Here is a 7,886-nt window from a genome sequence, read left to right on the forward strand (position 1 = left end):
AACTTCCCCAAATTCTCCCCTACAACATTCCCAAAGCACAAAAGCCAGTGACAAAGGGGATAAAAATGGTACTTCGCTATGGACTGCACCATCTGCCCAGGGTCCCAAAGCAGTGAATTCCAGCAAGTTGGGCCAAGCTATGTGAGTCAGTTGGGTGTCAAACTAAAGCAATACGTGAGCACGCCTGCTTTCCCTTAGCCCCCTTGGCTGCCCATTCCTAGCTCTTATCACACTTCCTTCCATTGAAGCAACTGAGATGACTCAGTCCAAACCAGCCCTGGACCAGCTTTACCACTTGGATGAAGACACATCCATACCCTGGCTCCTTAAGGCAGAGTTTCACTCACCAACGCACAGTATTCTTCCTGTGTGTGAGGAAGAGGACTATGAGATTAAAATGAATAAAACTGGAATAAATCTAAGAAGCTAAACTCTCAAAAGTGAAGGATCAGGCAATTTTTTGTGGGTTTAAGATGGATGTGGGCTAAAGGGTTGTAGAATAAGGGATTGTGAGGAAGATTGAGACCAAATTGTTTTATGCTCAGTAATCGCCCCACATATACTGCTTATAAAATATCTGCTTTGGGGCTTTAATGTTCCAGATCACTCAGGCTGATAATTCATACTAAATTTGAAATTATTACAGGGGTCATCTCTAGAACTAGAGTTAGATAACAGTCATTCAGAAGATTGAGGGTTGGGGTTGTTCAACTAGAAAGTTTTGCCCCAAGTATTTTAGAAAGCAGCTTATAAAAAGATGATGCAAACTCCCCTGCAATGTATTGGTGTGAAACCAAAAGCCATGATTTTTAATTTAGAGCTTCACTTCTTACAATATACATACCAAAGGATGAATGGCTCCATCTACATTGCTACCAAATTTTTACTTTTGCAAGTATCAGAATGTTTCTAGCTTTAAGAAACATAGAGACCTGCCTCAATATAGCTGATGCAATTCAGATTTACTCTTTCACATAACAAGAAGTGTTGAGTGGCCCTGGAGTTGGTTAATTCTAACAAAATTTCTGTCTTTCTGCTTTGCAATTCTTAGCAGGTCAGGTTTGCCTTTAGGGACCAGTTCACCCTACGGTCACAAAGTGGCTGTCACAGTTCCAAACATCACAGCCAGATTTTGCAATATACTGTGGGTGAAAAGGTAAGTCTCTTGTATGGTCTCTACCATGGAGGAAACCTTGGTCCTCCATGGGAGGACCCTAGGAGCATCGTTAGTATCTGAGGGAAGCATATAGCTGTGAGGGGAAGGATAGCAGGGCCTGAACAAAGCTGAGATTCTCCCAGCAAGGAAGGAAAGAGAAATAAGGGTTGGGCTGACCACCCACAGTGTCTGTCTCTTTTGCAACACAGATTTTGTCTTATTTTCTTCCGAGAAGAAAGGAGGTTAGTCTCTTCAAATAAATAAATGGGTTTTCTTTGCTTTCTTTTTTAAAAATTATTTGGCTGCACCTGGTCTTAGTTGCAGCACGTGGGATCTTTACTTGAATGTGGGAACTAGCTCTCTGACCAGAAATCAAACCCGCGCTGCCTGCACTAGGAGCATGTTTTCTTGGCCACTGGACCAGTAGGGAAATCCCCAAATGGATTTTCTAATTCATCAAATCAACTCAGAATTTTCCAGTGACTAGTGTGGGAGAGGTTCTACAAAGATACATGTAGGTCAAGTTTATAAGGCAGTTTAAAATGTTTAGGTTATTCGTTTATTTCTCAAACAGCCATGTGTATAGGTACTGCTAATCACCCCATTTTAGAGAAGGAAAGACCGAGGCATAGAGATATTACCGTAGCATCTCTATGTTGAGAGATGTTACTTAGCTGCAGTTAAGTAAGCAGTCACAGAACTAACAAGGAAGCGGCAGAGGCAAAGCATGAAGCCAGACCGCTGGGCTCCAGGCTGCTTTCCAGACCATACAGAAGGAGCTCCTTTCTCCTTCTGCCCTTCACTTCTTCATGCTCTCCACAGGGTAAAGCCAGCTTCTATCCCCTTGAACATTTACTTAGCTGCCCGATGAACTGATGTCCCAGGACCCAGGACCTACTTGGTCCAATTCATGCAATAGTGAAACCAAGTTTGGGCCCTATGGGGCTCCCAGGCAAGGAGGCCTTTTTTTATAGGCAGTACTCCAGCCTCCGTGAACTTCCCTGTGTTCCAAAGGGCAGATTCAAACCATTACTAACCAAGGGAGAAGCAGCTACTTGAGGAGAGATTAAAGGAGTCTGAGAAGCTCTTCAAGACTAGGAGACCAACCACCTGAGACCTTGCACACACCCTAATCTTGTCAGCAACCCCTCCCTTGAACTATTGCTGTAAACTCCTCCTGGATTGGGACATGTGATTTTCAAAGACAGGAACTCACTGTATCCCCCTTCAGCTGGCAAAGCAATAAAACTATCCTTTTTTCACTTCACCTAAAACTCTTGTTTCTGATTTGATTCAGCACTGGTGTGCAGAGAAGCTGAGCTTTTGGCATCTATACCCGGACCAGCTTCCCATGCTTTTACACACATCGCCTTCTGCCCTGATCCAGAACTTCCACATCCTCTGCCTGGATTCCTGTCGTAGCTTCTCCAGTTCAGTTCAGTTCAGTTCAGTCGCTCAGTCATGTCCCACTCTTTGCGACCCCATGAATCGCAGCACACCAGGCCTCCCTGTCCATCACCAACTCCCGGAGTTCACTCAGACTCAGGTCCACCGAGTCAGTGATGCCACCCAGCCATCTCATCCTCTGTCGTCCCCTTCTCCTCCTGCCCCCAATCCCTCCCAGCTTCAGAGTCTTTTCCAATGAGTCAGCTCTTCACATGAGGTGGCAAAAATACTGGAGTTTCAGCTTTAGCATCATTCGTTCCAAAGAAATCCCAGGGCTGATCTCCTTCAGAATGGACTGATTGGATCTCCTTGCAGTCCAAGGGACTCTCAAGAGTCTTCTCCAACACCACAATTCAAACGCATCAATTCTTCGGCGCTCAGCCTTCTTCACAGTCCAACTCTCACATCCATACATGACCCCTGGAAAAACCATAGCCTTGACTAGACGGGCCTTTGTTGGCAAAGTAATGTCTCTGTTTTTCAATACACTATCTAGGTTGATCATAACTTTTCTTCCAAGGAGTAAGCGTCTTTTAATTTCATGGCTGCAGTCACCATCTGCAGTGATTTTGGAGCCCATAAAAATAGTCTGACACTGTTTCCCGTTTCCCCATCTATTTCCCATGAAGTGATGGGACCAGATGCCATGATCTTCGTTTTCTGAATGTTGAGCTTTAAACCAACTTTTTCACTCTCTTCTTTCAGTTTCATCAAGAGGCTTTTTAGTTCCTCTTCATTTTCTGCCATAAGGGTGGTGTCATCTACATATCTGAGGTTATTGATATTTCTCCCAGCAATCTTGATTCTAGCTAGTGCTTCTTCCAGTCCAGCATTTCTCGTGATGTACTCTGCATATAAGTTAAATAGGCAGGGTGACAATATACAGCCTTGGTGTACTCCTTTTCCTATGGAACCAGTCTGTTTTTCCATGTCCAGTTCTAACTGTTGCTTCCTGACCTGCATACAAATTTCTCAAGAGGCAGGTCAGGTGGTCTGGTATTCCCATCTCTTTCAGAATTTTCCACAGTTTATTGTGATCCACACAGTCAAAGGCTTCGGCATAGTCACTAAAGCAGAAATAGATGTTTTTCTGGAACTCTCTTGCTTTTTCGATGATCCAGCAGATGTTGCCAATTTGATCTCTGGTTCCTCTGCCTTTTCCAAAACCAGCTTGAACATAAGTTCACAGTTCATATATTGCTGAAGCCTGGCTTGGAGAATTTTGAGCATTACTTTACTAGCGTGTGAGGTGAGTGCAATTGTGCGGTAGTTTGAGCATTCTTTGGCATTACCTTTCTTTGGGATTGAAATGAAAACTGACCTTTTCCAGTCCTGTGGCCACTGCTGAGTTTTCCAAATTTACTGGCATATTGAGTGCAACACTTTCACAGAATCATCTTTCAGGGATTTGAAATAGCTCAACTGGAATGCCATCACCTCCACTAACTTTGTTCCTTGTGATGCTTTCTAAGGCCCACTTGACTTCACATTCCAGGATGTCTGGCTCTAGGTGAGTGATCACACCATCGTTGATTATCTTGGTCGTGAAGATCTTTTTGTGCAGTTCTTCTGTGTATTCTTGCCACCTCTTCTTAATATCTTCTGCTTCTGTTAGGTCCATACCATTTCTGTCCTTTATTGAGCCCATCTTTGCATGAAATATTCCCTTGGTATCTCTAATTTTCTTGAAGAGATCTTTCCTCCGCCCATGGGATTTTCCAGGCAAGAGTACTGAAATGGGGTGCCATTAGTCTTTCCCATTCTGTTGTTTTCCTCTATTTCTTTGCATTGATCACTGAGGAAGGCTTTCTTATCTCTTCTTGCTATTCTTTGGAACTCTGCATTCAGATACTTATATCTTTCCTTTTCGCCTCTCTTCTTTTTCACAGCTATTTGTAAGGCCTCCCCAGACAGCCATTTTGCTTTTTTGCTTTTCTTTTCCATGGGGATGGTCTTGATCCCTGTCTCCTGTACAATGTCACGAACCTCATTCCATAGTTCATCAGGCACTCTATCTATCAGATCTAGGCCCTTAAATCTATTTCTCACTTCCACTGTACTATCATAAGGGATTTGATTTAGGTCATACCTGACCGGTCTAGTGGTTTTCCCTACTTTCTTCAGTTCTCCACCCCAGCCTATTTCTCATTCCTCACCTTCACTACCTGAAGCTCCCTTAGGGATGGTTCACTATTCCCACCTCTCCGTGGTGGCAGCAGGGAGAATTATGAGGTGGGGGGGACCTGGCTCTGGAGTTAGACTGGTTTGTATCAGCTCTGCCCACAGGACAGTGGACTTTAGACTGCTGTCTAGCAAAAGTGGATAACACCTGTGGCACAGAGTTGCTCGGAGGTGGTGAAGATTGAACCTTTGCAAGCCCTGTTCTTCCCCTGACCCTCTTACTTCCTCTGCAGCCACTCTCACTGTCTTCCAGTTCAATAGGGGCCCCCAAAGCCATTTTAAGGACTTGGTTTTTAACTCAGAATGGATGAAAAGTCAACCAATGACATAAACTACTTCTGTGTTTTTTTTAAAAAAAAAAAAACAGCTTTATCCAATCTTAGTTTTCTGACGGTTCTATCAATTAAAAGATTCACAACTTGAGAGTTGCGAGTTAAGTTTTCCTCCGGGCAAGATGAGGACTGCAGCCTGGGAGATGGCACCTCAGAGAGATTGCTCCTTAGTGGGGGAAGGTCAATATATAAGGTTTTTGAGAAAGGGGAGTTCAAAGCAATCAAGTGCTTACTTTACAAAAGGTTTCCTGCTAGTCACAAGGAGCTGATGTCAAGAAGGGATTTAGTGATTTTCTAGATATGAGGAGATGCAAGGATTGAGGTCATGAAATCAGTTCCCGAAAATATCTAATTATCTAAAGACCTGTTCCATCAATTTCCCCAGAGCACAGAGTGCCTCGCTCTCTGCCCTGAATCCCCCTGAGGGGGGTCAAAGGTCAGCAGGCGCAGCAGCACAGGGTTCAGTCTCCGTAGAGGCAGATGGAAGTGCCCTTGTTGTTCAGCCTCTGGCGACGAGCTTGGCAAGCGCCCATCTGTAGCTGACAGTTCCAAAAATGCTGTTGAAACTGTAATTGCGGTTAGCCCTTCAATTGGAGGGCTCCAAAGAGAAGAGTGATAAGACTGGCCTTACCTGTGTAACAGGTTCAGCTTAACTGCACACAGGGTGGGGAACAGACTAAATGGGGGGCGGGGGACCCAGGTGGGAGCTGGAAGAACAAGACACAGAAGGGGCGCTGACGATGAGGAGGGCTTGACTTGAGGGTATGCCATACAGACAGTGGCAATAGGATTTGCTGAGATGCGAGGTTAGAGATTTTAAGGTGTTGGTTCTATTATCTCTCAGGTGATGAGGCCAACTGATCAGTGCTGTCAACTCACAGTTCCCAAGGGGAGGGGGTACCAAGCCATGGTGTGTGTGTGGCGGCGGGGGTTGGAGGAGGGGGGACCCAGGGTGGATCAGGAGGCAGAGAGGACCAGGGAAAATGGGGACTAGAGGCTGGACCGTGGTTTCTGGGGGAAGGAACAGGCACGGAAGGTTTAGAATTAACTATTTTGAATAATTTCAGTGGGCTCTGGGGTGTGGCTTAGCGGTGAAGAATCTGCCTGCCAATGCGAAACACACATGGGGTGGGATAAGTAACCCAGATTTAGGAAGATCAAGGACTGCTTCATGGAGAAAGTGCTGAATAAGCGGAGACCTTACATGTAAGTGTGAATTATGAGGAGAAGGGACAAAAAGCAAGGGAAGAGAGAGTATTTTAGGCAGGGAACGGCATATTCAAAGTCTGAGAGGCAGAGTAAGAAAGGGAGAGACATGGAAAAAAGGCTGCTTCCTGTCTTATACGGTGGTTGTGAGATTTAGCTCTTAGAACAGTGTCTGTCACAGAGTATTCCACAAATGGGGCTTCCCAGGTGGCTCAGAGGATAAAGCGTCTGTCTGCAATGCAGAACACCCGGAAGATCCCCTGGAGAAGGAAATGGCAACCCACTCCAGTATTCTTGCCTGAAGAATCCCACGGACAGAGGAGCCTGGCGGGCCACAGTCCATGGGGTCACAGAGTCAGACACACCTTAGCAACTAAACCAGTTTGAATAATTTCAGCAGGCTCTGGAGTGTTGGGGGTGCTTTCAGTTGCTCAGTACCTGGCCCTGGGGTGATGGAGGTCTGGAGTGTAAGAGCCAACAAGAAAGCTGGTTTGTAAAGCAACTATGCTCCAATAAAAAGTAATTTAAATAAATTTTAAAAATAACATATATCATAAATATATTTCCATTGAAAAATTTGGGTTCTAGGCTTCCCAGATGGCGCTAGTGGTAAAGAACACACCTCCCAGTGCAGGAAACTTAAAGAGACCCAGGTTTGATCCCTGGGTGGGGAAGAACCCCTGGAGGAGGGCGTGGCTATCCACTCCAGTATTCTTGCCTGGAGAATCCCATGGATAGAGGAGCCTGGTGGGCTACAGTCCATGGGTTCACAAAGAGTCAGGTACGACTGAAGTGGCTTAGCACGCAGGCATAATTTTTAAAAGCTACACTGTACTATATTATATGACAGTAGCATGATTTCTTTAACCTATCTCCTATTGAATATTCAAGTTGCTTAGCACTATGGAATTATAAATAACACTGCAATGAGCATCTTTATGGATTAAAAAATAAGACGAAGAAGCGGGTTGCAGGATGGGCTCTGGATGGGTTGGTTTGCATATGAAAGGACAAATTGTTTGCTAAAGGAATCGGTGGCCCAGCTCAGCAAGGCCTCAGATGTCAACAGCATCAGAAGAGAAAGACACTCTTAACTCATTGGGAAGTAAGGAATCAAGGACGACTCTGCTCTCAGTCTGAACAACTACAAGAATGAAATAATCGCTTGTGAAAATCGCTTCTGTCACCACTGCTGATGCTGACGGTCTTGCCATGAAACACCAGCACTCTCCCAGTTTTTATTTCTATTTCCAAAACAACCCGTTAGTTTCTTCGTGATCCAGCTCCCTCTTGTGGTAAGGATTTATTCTCATACTGTTTCTGACCTGAGGCTGTAGAACAGAAAGAACTTCAGCAAGAAGATGATTTAATACATTTTGAAAACAGACATGAAAACTGAGCTGATATTTATTCCCATCATCAGGTTGAACACTGAACAGACAAATGAAGACACAATTTCCAGGGCTTTTTTTTATTTTTTAAATACACCCAAATTACGCAAGGGCTTCCCTGGTAGCTCAGATGGTAAAGAATCTGCCTGCAATGCTGGAGTCTTGGGTTTGACC

This window comes from Ovis aries, chromosome 17 (assembly GCF_016772045.2).
Source record: "Ovis aries strain OAR_USU_Benz2616 breed Rambouillet chromosome 17, ARS-UI_Ramb_v3.0, whole genome shotgun sequence".
NCBI classification, from domain to species: domain Eukaryota; kingdom Metazoa; phylum Chordata; class Mammalia; order Artiodactyla; family Bovidae; genus Ovis; species Ovis aries.